Source organism: Thalassophryne amazonica, chromosome 3, assembly GCF_902500255.1.
Source record: "Thalassophryne amazonica chromosome 3, fThaAma1.1, whole genome shotgun sequence".
NCBI classification, from domain to species: domain Eukaryota; kingdom Metazoa; phylum Chordata; class Actinopteri; order Batrachoidiformes; family Batrachoididae; genus Thalassophryne; species Thalassophryne amazonica.
In genome coordinates, this window is record NC_047105.1 from 15,359,792 (window position 1) to 15,381,535 (window position 21,744).

The following is a 21,744-nucleotide window of genomic DNA, read 5'->3' on the forward strand; positions in this document are numbered from 1 at the left end:
TGCGGGGGATTCTTGCAAATAAATTAGCTTCACACAGGCGTCTTCTAACTGTCACAGCAGTTACAGATGACTCCAGACTGTGTTTGATCATCCTGGAGCTGATCAATGGGTGAGCCTTTGCCATTCTGGTTATTCTTCTATCCATTTTGATGGTTGTTTTCCATTTTCTTCCACGCATATCTGGTTTTCTTGTCCATTTTAAAGCATTGGAGATCATTGTAGATGAACAGCCTATAATTTTTTGCACCTGCATATAAGTTTTCCCCTCTCCAATCAACTTTTTAATTAAACTACGCTGTTCTTCTGGACAATGTCTTGAACATCCCATTTTCCTCAGGCTTTCTAAGAGAAAAGCATGTTCAACAGGTGCTGGCTTCATCCTTACATAGGGGACACCTGATTCACACCTGTTTGTTCCACAAAATTGACAAACTCATTGACTGAATGCCACACTACTATTATTGTGAACACCCCCTTTTCTACTTTTTTTTACTAATAGCCCAATTTCATAGCCTTAAGAGTGTGCATATCATGAATGCTTGGTCTTGTTGGATTTGTGAGAATCTACTGAATCTACTGGTACCTTGTTTCCCATGTAACAATAAGAAATATACTCAAAACCTGGATTAATCTTTTTAGTCACATAACACTACTATTATTCTGAACACTACTGTAGATTCTGAATTTCCCACAAAGAGTCCTGCTGGAAACTCCCAATGTAGCTGTCGTATATCCCAGAATGCAACACAGCTATTGTAAAAGGTTACCACATCAACAACTGTACTAACAGTTCCCTGTGTTTTACCTCCATGGAGCCCCAGGGAAGCCATTTTCCAGCAGGTGGATGACTTTAAGATAGGCACATTTCACTTTCGCTCGTTAGCCAGTGCGGATAATGAGATGCACAACTTTCTCCTTTGGAGAAAATGGAAAGAACTGTTGTCATATAAAAGTCAAACTCTTTGGAGCATGCAACTGCAGTGCCAGAGATGGATCCCACTGTCCCCACCCAACTGCGAACAGAGCCCAGAGGATGCTTCCTTAGTCTGCAGCCCTAATGCACGATTACGAGTCTCTAGATGGCAGTGTCAACAACAATTTATTGGGGTAACGGACCTGAACATGTTGCTGTCTATATGGCATCCAAACCCTGAACAGGGGTCTTGTGTTTTGCTGTGTCCTGGCTCCTTGTATCACAGAAATAAATCAATAAAGCTTCCTTTTTTTAGCTTTTCATCTGGGATTTGAAGAATTTTCAGGAAGAGGAAAGCAAGAGCTGACCCTATTTTGGCGTGTGGATTGCTGATTCTCTCCTTATTCTTCTTGTCTTCTCAATTAACATTAAGTGCTTGAGCCTTTGAATTATTTTGTTGATGCCTTTATAATTCCTACTTAGTTTTCTGAACACTCATTGCCTTCAGTGCTTCAGACTGGCTCTGTCAACTTTCACTAATGGTCACTTAGTCCAGACTGGCCAGTTTGGTATTAAGCCAAATATGCACAATTACCAAACATATTACATTTTTCCAAAACATGCAAATGGAAATGGACACAATTAAAAACACTTTCCCTTCATTGAAATTCCCACTTCAGTTTCTTCTATTACTTCTAAAATCAATATGATACTTGAAACTTTGAATTGATCTGGAAAAGTTTTTTTTTTTTCTCTCCAAATTCATATAAGCATACTTCTTCTCTCTTCTGCTCCCGTTAGGGGTCACAACAATAGATCAGTCATTTCCATCTCACCCTGTCCCCGTATCCCTGTATCTTTCTCTGTCACATCAACCATCTGCATGTCCTCCCTCAGCACATCCATAAACCTCCTCTTTGGCCTCCCTCTTCTCCTCCTGCCTTGTGGCTCCATCCTCAGCATCCTTCTCCCCATATACCCAGGGTCCCTTCTCTGCACATGCTCAAACCATCTCAATCTCGCATCTCTGACGTTGTGTCCAAACTGTCCTACCTGTGCTGTCCCTCTGATATGTTCCTAATCCTGTCCATCCTCATCACTCCCAAAGAGAATCACAGCATCTTCAGCTCTGCCTCTTGCTTCAAATGACTTTCATTCCCCTTCTCTCCAGAGCATATCTCCACCTCTCCAGGCTAGATTCAGCCTGCTTTATACACTCACTACAGATCACAATGTCATCTGCAAACATTATAGTCCATGGAGTCTCATGTTTGGTCTCATTCATAAACCTGCCCATCACCATTGTGAAAAAGAAAGGACTCTCAGCTAATCCTTGGTATAATCCCACTTCCACCTTGAATGCATCTGTCATTCCTACTGCACGTCTCACCTCTGTCAGGCAGTCCTTGTACATACGGTGCATTTGAAAAGTATTCACAGCACTTTTTTCACATTTTGTTGTGTTACAGCCTCATATCAAAATGTATGAAATTCATTTTTCCTCAAAATTCTACACACAATACCCCATAATGACAATGTGAAAAAGGTTTTTGAGATTTTTGCACATTTATTAAAAACATAAAAAAATCACGTACTTATGAAAAATCTGGGTAAGGGTACAGAAACATTTCTGCTGCTTTGAAGGTCCCACGAAGCACAGTGGCCTCCATCCAAGTTCAGATCCACCAGGACTCTTCTGAGAGCTGGCCTACGGTCTAAACTGATGGGAGGCCAGGGGAGAAGGGTATTAGTCATAGAGGTGACCAAGAACCCGATGGTCACTTCGTCAGAGCTCCAGGAGAGAGGAGAACTTTTCAGAAGGACAATCATCTCTGTAGCAATCCACTAATCAGGCCTGTATGGCCAGACAGAAGCCACTCCTTAGTAAAAGGCACATGGCAGCCTGCCTGGAGTTTGCCAAAAGGTACTTGAAGGACTCTCAGATCATAAAAAAATAAAATTGCTTAGTTTGAGACAAAGATTGAACTCTTTGGTGTGAATGCCAGGCGTCATGTTTGGAGGAAACCAGCCACCATCCCTACAGTGAAGCATGGTGATGGCAGCATCATGTTGTGGGGATGTTTTTCAGCAACAGGAACTGGGAGACTCATCAGGATTGAGGGAAAGATGAATGCAGCAAAGTATAGAGACATCCTGGATGAAAACCTGTTCCAGAGCACTCTTGATCTCAGACTGGGGTGACGGTTGATCTTTCAGCAGGACAATGACCCTAATCACACAGAAAGATATCAAAGGAGAGAGTTGTCCTGAAAGCACAGGACAACTCTGTGAATGTCCTTGAGTGGCCCAGCCAGAGCCCACACCTGAATCCAACTGAACATCTCTGGAGAGATCTGAAAATGGCTGTGCGCCATCCAACCTGATGGAGCTTGAGAGGTGTTGCAAAGAGGAATGAGCAATACTGCCGAAAGATAGGTGCACCAAGTTTGTGGCATCATATTCAAGAAGACCTGAGGCTGTAATTGCTGCCAAAGATGCATCAACAAAGTATTGCGCAAAGCATGTGAATACTTGTGTACATGTGATTTCTTAGTTTGTTAATTTTTTAATAAATTTACAAAAATTAAAAACTTTTTCTTGTTGTCATTATGGGGTGTTATGGGTAGAATTTTAAGGGAAAAAAAATACTCCATTTTGGAATTTTGGAATAAGTCCATTCCAGACTCTGGCATACAATACATCTTCTCTTTGCACCCTGTCATAAGCTTTCTCTAAACCCACAAACACACTGGTGACAAAGGGCAGCCCTGGCGGAGGCCAACGTGCACTGGGAACAGGTCCGACTTACTGCCGGCAATGCGAACCAGACTCCGGTCATACAGGGAACGGACAGCCATCAGCAAAGGACTTAATTTATGATATATTTACTTGAATATTCCATCAACACCTCCTAAGAAATCAAGTGATTTGATGTATTTTAAATGAACTGTGTTACATTAATTTATTCCTCTAGCAGCATTTTCTTTATGTGCTGAATCTTCATTTTTGCAGCTTTCCTCTTGAGGACACCAGTGCCATTATTTTCGGGGTATACTGGTCCAGTTTTGCCATGAATGTTGTCTCAAGGCCAACAGTGGTGATCGTTCTGAATTCTTCATTTATCTATATAAAACACAAATAAATAGACAATTTGTTAATGTAGAAAATTGACTGACATGGCACATACTGTAAACCATCCAAGAGCTGGCCTACGATCTAAACTGATGGGAGGCCAGGGGAGAAGGGTCTTAGTCATAGAGGTGACCAAGAACCCGATGGTCACTTTGTCAGAGCTCCAGGAGAGAGGAGAACTTTTCAGGACAATCATCTCTGTAGCAATCCACTAACCAGGCCTGTATGGCCAGACAGAAGCCATTCCTTAGTAAAAGGCACATGGCAGCCTGCCTGGAGTTTGCCAAAAGGCACTTCAAGGACTCTCAGATCATAAAAAAATAAAATTGCTTAGTTTGAGACAAAGATTGAACTCTTTGGCGTGAATGCCAGGCGTCATGTTTGGAGGAAACCAGAAACCATCCCTACAGTGAAGCATGGTGATGGCAGCATCATGTTGTGGGGATGTTTTTCAGTAACAGGAACTGGGAGACTCATCAGGATGGAGGGAAAGATGAATGCAGCAAAGTATAGAGACATCCTGGATGAAAACCTGTTCCAGAGCACTCTTGATCTCAGACTGGGGTGACGGTTGATCTTTCAGCAGGACAATGACCCTAAGCACACAGAAAGATATCAAAGGAGAGAGTTGTCCTGAAAGCACAGGACAACTCTGTGAATGTCGTTGAGTGGCCCAGCCAGAGCCCACACCTGAATCCAACTGAACATCTCTGGAGAGATCTGAAAATGGCTGTGCGCCATCCAACCTGATGGAGCTTGAGAGGTGTTGCAAAGAGGAATGAGCAATACTGCCGAAAGATAGGTGCACTAAGTTTGTGGCATCATATTCAAGAAGACCTGAGGCTGTAATTGCTGCCAAAGATGCATCAACAAAGTATTGCGCAAAGCATGTGAATACTTGTGTACATGTGATTTCTTAGTTTGTTAATTTTTTAATAAATTTACAAAAATTAAAAACATTTTCTTGTTGTCATTATGGGGTGTTATGTGTAGAATTTTAAGGGAAAAAAATACTCCATTTTGGAATTTTGGAATAAGTCCATTCCAGACTCTGGCATACAATATATCTTCTCTTTGCACCCTGTCATAAGCTTTCTCTAAACCCACAAACACACAGTGTAACACCTTCTGGCCTTCTGTATACTTCTCCATCAGTATGTTCAGAGCAAACATTGCACCTGTGGTGCTTTTTCTTGGGATGAAACCGTATTGCTGCTCACAAATCTTCACCCGTTTCTAAGGGTCCCTTCACACATAACACAAAAGATGCAGAAACCAGAAGAAAATCTGGGAACTAAAAACAAAATGGGCAACCGCGAAACATTCTACCTGCTGTTGGGAGGGATGCACGGCCGGACAGGTGTGCATGATACCGCGGCAACAGTTTTGTGCAGGCTCATGTTCAAGAGCATAAACACAGTGCTGTGAACATGTGGAAAGTTGCGCACACAGCAGTGGAGCAAAAAATTAATAAAACACCGCAATTTATAATACTTAATTGCTGTTATAAAGAGCAGATTTAGCCTCCGCCGCAGCAGGAAGCAATGAAATGACGTGGATTACTGTTCTTCCTTTTATGTTTTATATGAATTACCTCATGCTCTCATCTCATGAAGAGCCAGCCAGCTCACGTCTCATGAAGAGCCAGCCCCCGTCTCATGAAGAGCTGGTGTCGCAGACCGAATGGTCCACCCCTAAAAATTCGTCCGCCTTTTGCATCTGCGCATGCGTCATTTCAGACCACAGCAGCACGTCTGAGATGGATGCTCTACACCCAAAGCAATTAAATGGATTAATGGGATTATAAACCATCAGATGATAAAGGTAAAACCTCTTAAATCATTCTAAAGGCTGTTTTAAGCAGAAATGAGGTGAAATTCCGTGACGCTTTGAAATGTCCGACGCGCAGTGAACGCATCAGATATCAGCTTGCTTAGCCGAGGCACTCTGATCGCTTCCATCGCCTTTTATGATCAAATAATGCTGAATTTAGGTGGAAATGATTGTTGTACAAAAGCTTCAGATATCTGTCGCTGAGATAGATGTTGACTGGAGTGCAGTTTGAAGCAGAAACAAGGTGTTAATCCGTGAACCGCGTCATCAGGGGGACAGATTTTTAGGGGGACCGTTCAGTCTGTGATACTGGGTTCTCACGTTGTGAACACATCAGCCGGCGTGGCGTGTTCAGCGCACAGTGATCCGCTGCAAATGTGATCTGTGTTTTAATTATTACAATGTGGGGAAATCCCACAGAGACACTTGATTCGTGGGGCCATCCCGTGGGGTGATTTCCTGCAAGGCATGATATTCACCAGCGTTGCATGTGCTGATGCAGTGGTCAGCTGAAGCAATATGTGTTTTAATTTATTTACATTTGAGGACAGCATGCCAACGTCCGCACTTCATACTGTAGGTATACAACTTCATAACCTCCAAGCCAGTACAGGTGTTCACCAGCTCTGACTTGCAAGCACAGATATCTGAACAGCTGCACGTCGCAGGGGGACACGCCCACCTCTGTCAGCAGACCTCAGCAGCTCACAGAACAAAAAGGCTCACTCTCTGTTGCTTTGTTCTGTGATTTTAATTTCATGTATGTATTATTATTTGTTTGTCCTGCATCTGTCTGATGTCTGTGTTGTAATGTAACACCTTGCATGCACGGTCATATCCACCTGTCAGTCGGCGTCCATTTGATCACTTTGGATGAAGAGACTCCATGTCACACACGCTGCTGAGCTCCGCATGCTCAAATGACACATGCACAGTGGAGGCAGGGCGGACCAATTTTTGGGTCTGTGCACAGTGTGTTCTCTAGCTGAATTGCAGGACACAGCATTCAGCTGGTCCAGTAGCACACTGAGCTGGACAGCAACCGGACACTGGGACCTTCAGCCACAGCTGACAATCTTGAATTCATGGTGTGTGCGTGTGTCTGTCTTTCTGTCTGTGTGTTGGGGGCATGGACTACGATGACACACTTCACACACCATTTGTGTGTGTGTGTGTGGGGGGGGATTCGGCACAGTTACACCCATTTGTGTTGCTAGGTGACGCCATACTTAGACACTTTTCACAAACAGGTCGAATGCGAACGCTTGCTGTCTACTATTGTATCAGGAGTGTGAATAGCTCTGCCTTTTCTAAGTGTCCAGCAAGCAGTGTTAGATGTCCATGTGTGGCACCTGGAATTTGGCCACCTGCCGAGAGGGGGATCAAAAGAGCACGCGCAGGGTGTTCGCTGTCTTTCAGCCACTTGTGTGCACGGATGGTTGTGGCAAGAGCTGTACGAGCCGTTTGAGGCGGCTCCGATTTTTCATGTGTGGCATGCAATTCGTACTTCGTGTGCCAGTCGGCTTCAATTGTGTTATGTGTGAAGGGGCCCTAAGCATAGCTTACACAGGGAAACTTTTTGCCTGTGTAGTTGCTGCAGTTCTGCACATAACCCTTGTTCTTAAAAATCTGAACCAGCAGTCTTCATCTCCACTCCTCAGGCATCCTGTCACATTCCTGGTAAGGAACTCCACTGCCATCTATCCTAAACATTTCCATGCCTCCACTGGAATTGCCATCTGGACCAAGTGCCTTTCCATTCTTCATCCACTTCATAGCTGTCCTCACTTCATCCTTACTAATCTCTTGAATTTCCTAATTTACTCTATCCACATCATCCAGCCTTTTCTCTCATTTTCTTTATTCATCAGCTCCTCAAAGTATTCCCTCCACATTTTCAACACACTCTCCTCACTGCATCCTTTCTTACCCTAATCTGCTGCACATCCTTTCTAGCTCGGTCTCTTTGTCTGCCCAATCAATACAAGTCCTTTTCTCCTTCCTTTCTTGACTATTAAACCTGCAGAATAGATCACCTGAAAGAAGAAACAATTATCGTGTTCCACTTATATTTTTGGTGACGACATTAGTTTATTTTAATACAGTTGATTTCATAAAAACAGGTTGCAGTAACAAGAACTAATGTCAGTTCAGGTGCTTTTACACTTGAACAAGTTTGGCGTGTTACAGCTTTGTGCACCTCATCTGATTGCAAAGGAGCAGCTGGTGCCTGGCCACATTTGGTGCAGAGTACTCCCCAGCACACCACTGTAAAAGTCGCAGAGTACTCCACAGCACACCACTCTGTAAAAGTCAAGTTTTTTTTTTTTTGTTTATTTTTGCATTTTTCCGGGAGCTCAGTAGACTCCCAGCCATCTTGGCCTGCACACATTTAGCATGGCACACTATTCTCAACTCCCAGTCTCTCCAAGTGACTGTTTGTGCGCTTGTTGTGGAAACTGGATGCTGACACTGAGCAAGTCCGCATAGAGTCAAACCAGCCCAGTCTCATGCTATTAGATTGCGATATCATCATGAAATATGGTAATGTAGTAGATTTTCATGATGGGGTTGTCAAACCCTAACCCAAACTGTAACCCAAATGCTACATGAGTCCACAAACACCCTCCCCCTGCCCCCATTCATCATCTATTATTTCATGATACCATCACAAAATGAGTTTGTGATACCATCACGAAGATCTCCTACACTTTGTGACGGTATCATGAACTCATAGATTAAATCACTTTTCATGACAGCATCATGAAATGCTGTGAGATATGGGTGAGCAGAACACAAGGTAGCTGGGAGTCCAACTGAGCTCAAGAAATTTTTGAACACAATCAAATGTTTCAAGTTTAAGCAAGCCCTCCCGAATTGTGCCAATCTATGCAAGGCAGCATGCTGACCTCTAGGTGCTTTATGCCACACGGCCTACATTGACTCTGGATAAAGGGGTATATTTTGGTATGCAGTTAATTAAATTTTACAAGTGCGTCGTCTGATGATTACACAGATTTTACCAGGCTACTTTTATTAACAGAAGTGCAAAAATCCTGACTTGTCAATTCACATTTGAAAAGATTACACATTCGTATTTTTTGTAGCCACAAAGCAATGTCTAATTGCACCTTTTTTATACAAATCAAGTTCAAACAAAGCAATACTATCACCACGGAACTGGTGTCTTATAAATTAGGAATCCATGAAAGTGAATCTCCATGTTCAAGGATTCAAAGGATTCAAAAGGATTCAAAAGAATTTTATTGTCATATGCACAGAAGAACATGTTCCCTGCACAATGAAATGTGTCTACTGCATTTAACCCATCCTAATTGCCAGTAGGAGCAGAAGTCGCCATTAGGCGTAAGGGGACCAGCTCCAGATGTACATCCCTGTCTTGGTCAACAGCAGGGCTGAGCAAACCAAGACCGACCCATAACAAACGACACATACATAACACACAACACACATAGGCCGGCCCGGTACATAAACATATATTGAAAAGAAAAACACAAGGGAAAAGGAGAAAAAAACCCTCATAGCCACTGCGTTACACAGCAGCAATGAGGAAAAAAATCCCCATCAGCACAGAAAAGCAATAATCACACAGACAAAACAAGGACGCAGGATGACAACTGAGATTTGAAGGTCCAGTTTATCAGAACACTCCGGAGGCAGCCTATTTGGCGCCGTCAACGGCCTTGTCCGACAATCCTGGAGGGGGAGGGGCTCAGCCCTGAGCAGTCCACTATCCACAGTCAACATCAGAGCTGGAGATGCTGAGGGGAGGGGGGATGACCAGGGAGCGAGGCTTAAGTGTTGATCTTCTGAGGAGGTTTTTTATCACAGCGACCTTGAAATGCAGCTGTGTTGGGGAGTCCAAATGAATAACCAGATTAGCAGACGCCTGAAAGATTCCACAGTTCTGAGAACAGATGGCTTTCAATGCATCAGAATGTAGAATGTGGTCTTCACAGATGGTCAGAGCGGGTTTCCAGAGCTGCAATCCTACCCGAGATGTTTTCCAGCGTGCGGTTAACACCCGTCGACTGCGCAGCCACTGCCTTTCCAATCGAATCAATCATGTAGGGCAGCCTGGAAGGCCCAATCAAAGCTGCTTCCACTTTCTTGATTTTCCGGTAAACCAGCGCCATGCCTGCTCCACACAGCAGAAAGCTGGTCACCACCAAGCTGAATATATACACATCTTCGTGGTATAACTCACAAACTCGTAGCTTAAAGCAGATAACCCGTAAGTTGGAGAGGAAATGGCGTCTCACTAATTTAGAAGATCTTCACTTAGCCTGGAAAAAGAGTTTGTTGCTCTATAAAAAAGCCCTCCGTAAAGCTAGGACATCTTTCTACTCATCACTAATTGAAGAAAATAAGAACAACCCCAGGTTTCTTTTCAGCACTGTAGCCAGGCTGACAAAGAGTCAGAGCTCTATTGAGCTGAGTATTCCATTAACTTTAACTAGTAATGACTTCATGACTTTCTTTGCTAACAAAATTTTGACTATTAGAGAAAAAATTACTCATAACCATCCCAAAGATGTATAGTTATCTTTGGCTGCTTTCAGTGATGCCGGTATTTGGTTAGACTCTTTCTCTCCGATTGTTCTGTCTGAGTTATTTTCATTAGTTACTTCATCCAAACCATCAACATGTTTATTAGACCCCATTCCTGCCAGGCTGCTCAAGGAAGTCCTACCATTATTTAATGCTTCAATCTTAAATATGATCAATCTATCTTTGTTAGTTGGTTATGTACCACAGGCCTTTAAGGTGGCAGTAATTAAACCATTACTTAAAAAGCCATCACTTGACCCAGCTATCTTAGCTAATTATAGGCCAATCTCCAACCTTCCTTTTCTCTCAAAGATTCTTGAGAGGGTAGTTGTAAAACAGCTAACTGATCACCTGCAGAGGAATGGTCTATTTGAAGAGTTTCAGTCAGGTTTTAGAATTCATCATAGTACAGAAACAGCATTAGTGAAGGTTACAAATGATCTTCTTATGGCTTCGGACAGTGGACTTATCTCTGTGCTTGTTCTGTTGGACCTCAGTGCTGCTTTTGATACTGTTGACCATAAAATTTTATTACAGAGATTAGAGCATGTCATAGGTATTAAGGGCACTGCGCTGCGGTGGTTTGAATCATATTTGTCTAATAGATTACAGTTTGTTCATGTAAATGGGGAATCTTCTTCACAGACTAAAGTTAATTATGGAGTTCCACAAGGGTCTGTGCTAGGACCAATTTTATTCACTTTATACATGCTTCCCTTAGGCAGTATTATTAGACGGTATTGCTTAAATTTTCATTGTTACGCAGATGATACCCAGCTTTATCTATCCATGAAGCCAGAGGATACACACCAATTAGCTAAACTGCAGGATTGTCTTACAGACATAAAGACATGGATGACCTCTAATTTCCTGCTTTTAAACTCAGATAAAACTGAAGTTATTGTACTTGGCCCCACAAATCTTAGAAGCATGGTGTCTAACCAGATCGTTACTCTGGATGGCATTTCCCTGATCTCTAGTAATACTGTGAGAAATCTTGGAGTCATTTTTGATCAGGATATGTCATTCAAAGCGCATATTAAACAAATATGTAGGACTGCCTTTTTGCATTTACGCAATATCTCTAAAATCAGAAAGGTCTTGTCTCAGAGTGATGCTGAAAAACTAATTCATGCATTTATTTCCTCTAGGCTGGACTATTGTAATTCATTATTATCAGGTTGTCCTAAAAGTTCCCTAAAAAGCCTTCAGTTGGTTCAGAATGCTGCAGCTAGAGTACTGACGGGGACTAGCAGGAGAGAGCATATCTCACCCGTGTTGGCCTCTCTTCATTGGCTTCCTGTTAATTCTAGAATAGAATTTAAAATTCTTCTTCTTACTTATAAGGTTTTGAATAATCAGGTCCCATCTTATCTTAGGGACCTCGTAGTACCATATTACCCCATTAGAGCGCTTCGCTCTCAGACTGCGGGCTTACTTGTGGTTCCTAGGGTTTGTAAGAGTAGAATGGGAGGCAGAGCCTTCAGCTTTCAGGCTCCTCTCCTGTGGAACCAGCTCCCAATTCAGATCAGGGAGACAGATACCCTCTCTACTTTTAAGATTAGGCTTAAAACTTTCCTTTTCGCTAAGGCTTATAGTTAGGGCTGGATCGGGTGACCCTGGACCATCCCTTGGTTATGTTGCTTTAGACGTAGACTGTGGGGGGGTTCCCATGATGCACTGTTTCTTTCTCTTTTTGCTCCGTATGCATCACTCTGCATTTAATCATTAGTGATCGATCTCTGCCCCCCTTCTCGGCATGTCTTTTTCCTGGTTCTTTCCCTCAGCCCCAACCAGTCTCAGCAGAAGACTGCCCCTCCCTGAGCCTGGTTCTGCTGGAGGTTTCTTCCTGTTAAAAGGGAGTTTTTCCTTCCCACTGTGGCCAAGTGCTTGCTCATAGGGGGTCGTTTTGACCGTTGGGGTTTTTCATAATTATTGTATGGCCTTGCCTTACAATATAAAGCGCCTTGGGGCAACTGTTTGTTGTGATTTGGCGCTATATAAGAAAAAAGTTGATTGATTGATTGATCTTCGACGTCCTCCACAGAAAGCATGTAAAGGCACATGACCTGCCATCTCCTCCACGAGTTCATCACGTAACCCATCACATGCGTCCCGGCAGGACAGGTCGGGTCCTCCGCCCCCGAATGTCTTGTAGAAAAAATAGTGTCAATTGCATTCAGAGACCACTTTAACAGATCCATTTTTGTCGTTTTCCAGAAGAGCAAAGCTGCAGCCTCACAGACAACACGCCACAGAAGCAGGAAAGATAAGGAGGGAGGGAGAAGAGAAAAGTGCGTCCGTCTCAGCCGAGTGCAAGCTGGCAAAAAAAAAAAAAATGTATGTAGATTGTAGATTTTGTTTTAAATATAACATTTTAAACACAGATTTCCTCAATTTACATTCAATAGTTCATGCTGCAGCTTTTCACTTGTTGCTGCCTGTGGTATTATGAAGTGACAAAAGGCCATAATACTGCACACAAATTTAATCTCAACTTATTCAAGATGAGGCAGCGTGGTGGCTTAGGGGTTGGCACTGCTTCCTCAGAGCAAGAAGGTCGTGGGAACGCTTACCCCCTGGTCCTTTCTGTGTGAGGTTTGCATGTTCTCCCTTGTTCATGTGGGTTCCCACCAGGTGCTCTGGCTTCCTTCCATTTCCACAGACATGCAGGCTAAGTGAATTGGAATCTTTAAAATGACCGTATGTCTGAATGAGTTTGTTAGTCTGTATGTGGCCCTGCGATGGATTGGTGTCCTACCTGGGTGTACCCTGCTTCACACCTTATGACTAATGGGATAGGCTCCACCCCCTGTGACCCTTGATTGGAGTAAGTAGCATTAAAAAATGAATGAATGAATCAGTCAAGGTGAGTACCACTCGAAAATGCAGCATTTTTCATGCAACTCTGTTCAGTCATTTACAGCTTGTTATAGATTACACAATTTGGGCATAACCTGTTCCATTATCCCATGTTGTACTACCTGATTACACAGAATAATAAAGAGCCCAGTAACATAGAACCACAATGTGCAAATGTCAAAACATTGTACAGATGATGGAGGCCACTGTGCTCAATGGGACCTTCAAAGCAGTAGAAATGTTTCTGTACCCTTCCCCCTTTGTGCCTCGAGACAATCCTGTCTCGACGTCCCACAGACAATTGCTTTAGCTTTATCCTTGCTTTGGGCTCTGACATGCACTGTCAGCTGTGGGACCTTATATGTAGACAGGTGTGTGTCTTTCCAAATCAGGTCCAATCAACTGAATTTACCGCAGGTGGACTCCAATTAAGCTGTAGAAAAATCTCAAGGATGATCAGTGGAAACAGGATATCAAAATCGAAATTCACATTGTCATTATGGGGTAGTGTGTTTAGAATTTTGAGGAAAAAAATTAATTTAGTCCATTTTGGAATAAGGCTGTAACATAACATTTGGAAATAGTGAAATGCTGTGAATACTTTCTGGATGCACTGTAGGTGGATAGATAGACGCTTGCTTGATTGAATGATTGACTGGTATTTAACAGAAAACCGTCCAATAGCCAGAAATAACAACATACTGGCTCATTGGATAAAATTGCAAGGATAACACAAGAAAGTCAAAGTATTGAGATTGTGGTCCTCATAATAAATAATTAATTAAATAAATTTTAAATACTAAAGCAAAGTGTGCTGCAGTATTATTTTGTTCACAGTGATGAGTTGAGTGCTGATTTGAACATCTTGAGAAAATGCCAGATATATTTACATCTTATAAAGGGGTTTCCCAATGTTATACAAATGAAAATATGATACAAAACATTTGTTTCATGTCTACAACAGGTGTGTGTGTGTGTGTGTGTGTGTGTGTGTGTGTGTGTGTGTGTGTGTGTGTGTGTGTGTGTGTGTGTGTGTGTGTGTGTGTGTGTGTGTATTCAAATTTAAATTCAAGCTGTTTTAGTTGTGCGACGTGTGCGCTTTCAGCCATCTTTAGGTTTATGTTTTGAGGATCAAGTCAGTTATGTCTTATCTCTAACTGACAAGCTCCTCCATCTGTTGTGAACATCATTAAATTTTCAAGAAACTGAAAATCTTACATTTGCAGGATTCTGTAAGATTTACTGCCATGCTGCTGCATCTGAGAAATGTCATCAACAAGTCTTCTAGCTGCTGAATTTTGTGAAAAATTTATTTTCCAACGTGCGGGCTTCTAACAATAGGTTTTTGAGAAGAACAGAAAAACTTAAATCTGCCTCTTTGGAATAAGAAACTAACTTTCCAGTGTTTTTCAGAAATGCCAACTCTAGACAGATGCACCATACAGTCCAATGCTGGAATGATTGATATAAATCAAGTCCAACACATACAGCGAAGTGATTATTTGGATTAAAGCAATGAATGTCCAATTACTTATGACCTCTGAGAATGGGGATGTGAGGTGAATCCCTGAAATTTGTTCCAGTGAAAACTACCATCCATCAGGGATGTGTTCTGGTCCCCTCGCTGTTCATTACTTGAGTTCCAGGTAGAGTTCTATAAGGCAGTATAGGTGCCATTGTTAGGATGATTTCTGTGGAGGACGCGGGTCAGACCCTGTTGTCGGAACAGATCCAACGAGTGGCTCTATGACCCCCAACCCCTGCATGGACTTTCGTCACTTGTTGTTGTGTTGTGTTATGTATTGTAAATCTTTTTGGTAGAATGGCCTAAGCAGTGGGTCACCCCTTTGAGTCTGTTCTGCTTGAGGTTTCTTCCTCAGTATCATCAGAAAGAGTTTTTCTTACCACTGTTGCCTGTGTGCTTGCTCTAGGGGTTGGTAAGGTTAGACCTTTACTTGTGTGAAGCACCTTGAGTCAGCATTGATGTGATTTGGCACTATATAAACTAGGCGTCAGCTGAGCTAGGTTCAGGCATGTGGTGAGTATGCCCCCTGGTCATCTCCCTAGGGATGTCTTCTAGCCACATCAAACTGGGAAGAGACACGGGGAAGGCCCAGGTCACACTGGTGGGATTATATTTCCCAGGTGACTTGGGATTGCCTTGGGATTCCTTGGGAAGAGTCACTTTGGAGGAGGTGAAACAAACCTTAACTTTAGGAGACTTTTATTGTGAATGAATCTAAGCTTGGTCATGTGGCATGTTTGTCTGGGCCTGATCCAGTATTCAGAAGGAAAAGGCCAAGGAGACACCTTCGTTTCTCTTGACTGTGGTAGATAGATGGTTACTTTGAAGAGGTAGAGATGGATTAGTTGTCTGCCTGAGTGCTGGCTATCCAGGTATCAAGGTAGTTCTGTGGTGTAGTGGATGTGGCGATGCACCAGTACATACTCACAGACCTGACTGCTGAAAATACAGCTTGTATGTATACAAATAGCCATAATTCTGAAATGCTGGAGCTACTTTTGTTGAACTCACTGAATTAAATCTGCACATCATGTTTCATTTCAAGTCCTTTGTGGTGTTGAACAGAGGCAGTGTTACAAACAGCATGTTGCTGTGCAAACATTTGTAGAGCTGACTAAATTTACTTCAAATGCAGTCTGTAAATGAAATAATTCAGCAGTACTCAGCACCTATTAGTAATTATTTTCCCACTATGAAGACAAAGACAAATTTATTGGAATGCCTTTAGGTGACACGATACCTGATTCCATCAATCCATACTCATTGTTCCAGATCATTTAGAACAAGTTGTGACACAAACTACTGAATAGAATTAGCGTATCTTCCAAAGTGTAAGTCACACCTTTTTTATCTATATTAGCAGTGCTTCAATTATTTAGAAAGTCCTCCATATCATAACAGCAACAACAACATTATGATTATTATTAGGGGCCCAAGCCCCGAAAGGGTGAAGACCACTATTGTTATTGTAAGGATTATTATTATCATTATTATTATTATTGTTATTATTATTATAATTATTCTGTTTCTCCCCTAAAAGTATCTGGAGGTCAGAAACTGCAAGGGTTACAATAACTGTGAGTAGATACATCCATAACAGATGCACTGGGACACAGCATCATTGATGTTTCTGAGATCAACAGGTGTTTCAAGTATCACAACATCAGACACCCTCCTTCAGGCACCCCAGACGGAGTTGATCACTTCTCACCTTGTGTCCCAGCAGAGCTGGCCAACTTCTTGGACTTTTTAATCCAAATCCACCTCGAGGTTCTCTCAGCAGCCTCTGAGGTGGACTTAATGGCTCTCCTCTTTGCTGCTCCCGTGATAACAAGCATGCTTGTCGGTCTTGCAAAGGGAGCAGGCGGCAAAGCCCCTACAACCCACCTCGACTGGCTCACAGCGAGTTTTCCAGCCCTTTCTCTGGCACTCCTCAATGAGCTCCAGGTATTTGAGCTACTTGCGCTCACTGGCTTCTTCCATGATGTCCTATCAAGGAACAATCAGCTCCATTAAGAGCATCTGCTTGGGAGAAGCAGATGTCAGCACCACATCCGGTTTCAAGGAGGTTGATTTTATGAAGTCTAGGAACTTGAGCTGCCTGCCCAAATCAACTTGGAGTTCCCAGTGTGATACCGTTGAGAGCAGGCTGCCTGATGGTGAAGTCCTTGCATGTGGTTTCTCTCCAGCCCTTACAAAGGTGATCTTTTTATGGCTGTGGATGTGTTTGTTGTGGCAGAGTAAAATCACCAATGAGAAATTAACATTGACAGTGAACATATGGTCCCTCTCTGACCAGGGTAGGACCATATGTACATTGGTAGTGTTAATTTAACACTGTCACTGTTAGTTTACACTGGTGATTTTACTGTGTGGCCAATGCCTTGGAGATGGCCTCTGCCACTGTTTTAAGGACCCGGTCATGCTACCAGTGGTAGCGACCCTCCCCAAGAGCTGTCCAACTGCTGCTCATTATGTGTTCCAGTGTCTTCATCGGTCAAATTGTAAGAACAAGGCCTGGGCCCCCTCAAGTGCCACTTGTGGTCAGGGGTGCCAAAAAGGGGGGAATATGAAGAATGATTCTAGTGGCCCATGACTGACAGGGACCCAGAGAGGCCCCTAATACAGTTATAATACTGACAAAATAATTTGGGAGTGGCCAAGCAAGATTTCTTTTCATGGGGCCCAAAATCCCTGGTGGCGCCGCTGCTTGTGGAGATACTTATTATTATTAATATTATTATTAACAAATGCATGGTTTTTCAGGATAGAGGTTGAACTGAAGCACAAGTTGCAGGCCCTCCCAAACTAGCAAAAAAAAATGCAACTTAGACTGTGGAAAATTTAGTACATGGAATTTGTCAGGTTACTGAAATGTGGCCCTTGACATAGACCATTCAACTTTACTGCCGTTAACAGTAAGAGAACAACATACAGTATTACTACATTCCAGACCATTCCACGACTTCAAATTAGAATCAGGAAAAAGTGAGCATTAACTCAAATATTCTGCACTAATTTTCATCTACACTGACTCACTGGCCACTTTATTAGTTTACCATGTGTACACAGTGTTGCATTGGCATACTGTAATCCAAAAGCTAGGAACAATGGTGACATATTCAAGCTAAGTTTCCACACAGTTTTTTTTTTCTATTATTAACAGTCCCTTTTGTTTCACTTTCATGCAGGGACAGTACCTTTCCTGGATGTCAGCCCAGTATTTCTGATGGCTCTGCAGTTGTTGGGATACTCAGTGACATCAGAGAAATGATTGTGTACTCAAGGTAGACAAGTCACAAGTCTTCCTTAAGTTTCCCAGAAGAAACTTCAAATTCAAGTGTGGCTTCCACGTGCCTTTTCCAAGTTGTAGGTCAAAAACCTCAGTTGTCTGGAATGCAGCATTGAGTGCAGTGCTGACAAAAACTGGATGGATGTTACACACAGTCATTAACTGTGTTATATAATGATGATGAATAAATGTAGATCATGTTTTTCAGAATTCTTGCTTTGGCTAGTTATTCTGTTTCTCCCCTAAAGGTATGTGGAGGTCAGAAACCACAAGGGTTACAATAACCGTAAGTAAACAGCGACATCCATAACAGATGCACTGGGACACATCATCATTGGTGTTTCCTGAGATCAGTGCTTAGCTTAGGTTTGTGTGTTATACATCATCAAAGTGAGGAACCTTGGGGTAATTTTTGATCCTAAATTGTCCTTTGACCTCCACATTAGAGATATTACGAGGGCTGCTTTCTTCCACCTGCAAAATATAGTGGATTCATCCCATCTTGTCTATGACTGATGCTGAGACCCAGATTCATGTGTTTGTCTGTTCTAGATTGGACTACTGCAATGTTCTATTTTCTGGTTTACCACAGTCCAGCATTAGGGGTCTTCAATTGGTTCAAAATGCTGCAGCCAGACTCTTCACACGAAGCAGAAAGTTTGATTGCATTATGCCCATTTTGGCATCTCTTCACTGGCTTCCTGTCCAAGTGAGATCAGATTTTAAGGTTCTGTTACTGGCCTATAAAATTGTTCAGGGACTGGCACCTCCCTACCTGGCTGACCTGATTAAGCCCTACATACCACCTTGGGCCCTGCGTTCACAGGGTACAGGACTACTCTGTGTGTAAAAAAGTCTGCACGTCATAGAGCTCTGCGCACATAAGGCAGTCAGATTCTGTGGAGATTTTTAAATCAAGACTTAAGACCCATTTGTTTTCCCTGTTTTATCATTAGTATATTACATTATTTTGTGTTTTTTTTTTATTCTTTTTACTCTTTTATGGTTTTGCTCTTTTATTATGTTTTTAATCTTTTAATTTATTTTGTTCTGTTTTCTGAGTTGTGTGAAGCCCCTTGCCCCTTGTCGTGAGTTGGTGCTATATAAATTAATAAATTTGATTTGATCAGCATGTTTGAAATGAGAATTAAATTACACTATGTGGCATTTAAAAAGTCTGACTTAAGAGGCTCAAAGCATCAGTTATTTAGAAAAAAAATTATAAAAGAACCATTTAAAAGAAGCTGTTTACTGAATCAATTGTGTCCACAAAGAAATTTATTGATGGTCCTTTCACACATAACACAAATCAGGCCGATTGGCACACGAAGGAGGATTTGAATGGCACTTGTGAAAAATCAGAGCAACACTCGAACACCTCATACACCAGTCGTCACATCCATTCGGGCACAGCACATACACTCTACATTCATGTGTTGCTCATGCAGGAAACCCATTTGAATGGCGGGCAAGATGAGGTCACATTCCATGTGATCGTGATTGCAACATTCGCATGGCATATTGAACACAGGTCAGACATATGCCACAGCAGAGCGGTTGCACGAAATCATCGGCCACGTCCAACCGTGGCCGAATGGTGAGATTGAGGCAGCCTTCACACCAGTGGCTGAATGACTCAGAATGGCGAGCAAGTTCCCATTCGACCCACTCTCAGCCGGAGTTGGCCGGTGTCCAGGTGCCAAAAGGTGGGGCCATTCATGCAGCCAGCAGGAAAATAGAGTGCAGGTGATCACTTTCGAGTTGTGGCTGCATGAATGGCCCCGCATTTTCTATGTGCCCCGCGAGTGTGCTGTTTGCCCCCGAACAACACAAATGGTGTGCAAGTGTGCGGTATGTCCCGCCCTAGCAACACAAATGGCGTGTGAGTGCTCCCCCCCCCCCCCCCCCCCCCCACACACACACACATGCAAAACAAATGGCATGCGAGTGTGCCGCTCCCTGGAGCAACACAAATGGTGTGCAAGTGTGCGGTATGTGTGTGCACCCCCCAGCAACACAAATGGCATGTGAGTGTATCCCCCCCACACACACACCACAAGCCTACATTGTTGAGGTGTGGCTGAGGTGGAAAAGGCTCGAGTGGTGGCCGGAGTTCGTGCCATTGCTGTCAGCACAGCACACACATCTGGATGGCTGTCATGTCTATGATGGAACAGCTGACAGCCGTGGAACACCCATCATGGCATATCCAGCTGGAGGTGGAATAACCAGTCAATAGCATTCCCGTACCACCACAACAGAGATAAAAATAAAAACCCCGCCACTCCGACTGCTTGTCACAGCACCAGCGCACCTCCTGACCGGACAGGTACATCATGTGACATGCGATCACACCATCCACACAGTCTGTCCGTCATGTGATAGCCTAACTGACAGATCAGCGTGAGCATTTCAATTCGCCCACATCCTGAAGCCGTGAGCCCATTCATGTGAGTATATTGCTGCTCCAGACGGGTGAGCGTGTCACTTATCGGTGATGTGATGTCTGTATTGACATGATCTACAGTTATGCGTTTGTCAGGGGACTGTGGTTCATATGTAATCACGTCATGGGATGGATGTCATTCGAAATCAAACAGGGAGGGAGCTGACCACGGCCACCAGCCAGTGACTGCATTCCTGCAGCTTGCGCTGCTCACATCGCAGCTGCCGCGGCATTAGGGGTGTAACGATACACAAAAATCACGGTTCGGTACATACCTCGATTCTGAGGTCACGGTTCGGTTCATTTTCGGTACAGTATGGGAACAAAATGCAAAACCTAAATTTGCTTGTTGCTTAAACCAACAATTTATTGTAACATTATACAAATAGGAAACTAAAATAATTGCAATGTGCTGCCTGGTAATAAGTTAAAAAAAATGTTCTCAAGTAAATGACAAATGTATGAAATATTAAAAATTACATTCCTAGTAAACAGCTTTTAACAAAACCTTCCAACAAGCAGCACAACAGTTCCAGCATGAAGCCCTGTTCAATTTTATCCAACCTTCATATTTTTTGCCAGAAAAATTAACTTGTCCAAAACTGTCACAATGTATAAGGGATTTTTTTAAAGACAATTAATGTTAAAGAATCCCTTTACTTTTGTACAATTTATTTTATTTTCTATCTCTTTCTATTAAGTGTTTGTTTAATGTTTGTTAATATATCTTTTTAAATAAAGTTTTAAAAACAAAAACATTGTGGGAGAGGGGAAAAAAGCGAGTAAAACATCTTAAAAAATATTTAGAACCACAAATAAACTTGATTCTTGGTTTGTTTATTTATTTTGCCATTAAAATTGGCCATCATTTATTAAAATAAAATAACTTCTCAAGGCCAAGACTTATCAAAGTCTGGGGACTATTTAATCACAGCGCAACAAACGAGGTCAGTAGGCTGCGTGAGTGCAAGTGAGGAGGACAGTAGATATCCCTCCGCTCAGTGCTTTACAGGCTGCTGCAGGCTGTGGAGGAGAAGGAGACCCACTGCCGCTCGGTGACAGAAACTTTGACTTTCAGTCGCCAAACATCAGAAAGGTCTCCAGTAATGTCAGGAAAAGTAGCTAGATTTGTTGCTAGTGGCTTTTGAGAAAATAAGTCGTCAAGAGGG

The 21,744-nt window shown here is 42.7% G+C and overlaps 1 long non-coding RNA gene across 1 annotated transcript; it reads right to left on the reverse strand.

Annotated features, from left to right (window-relative positions):
* Positions 1-3,658: 3,658 nt before the first annotated feature.
* LOC117507880 lies at positions 3,659-17,455 on the reverse strand. The gene is made up of 3 exons (XR_004559860.1): positions 17,445-17,455; positions 13,260-13,262; positions 3,659-3,781 (listed from the first exon to the last, which is right to left on the reverse strand). It is a non-coding gene; the product is annotated as an uncharacterized LOC117507880 (long non-coding RNA).
* Between the last annotated feature and the right edge of the window lie 4,289 nt (positions 17,456-21,744).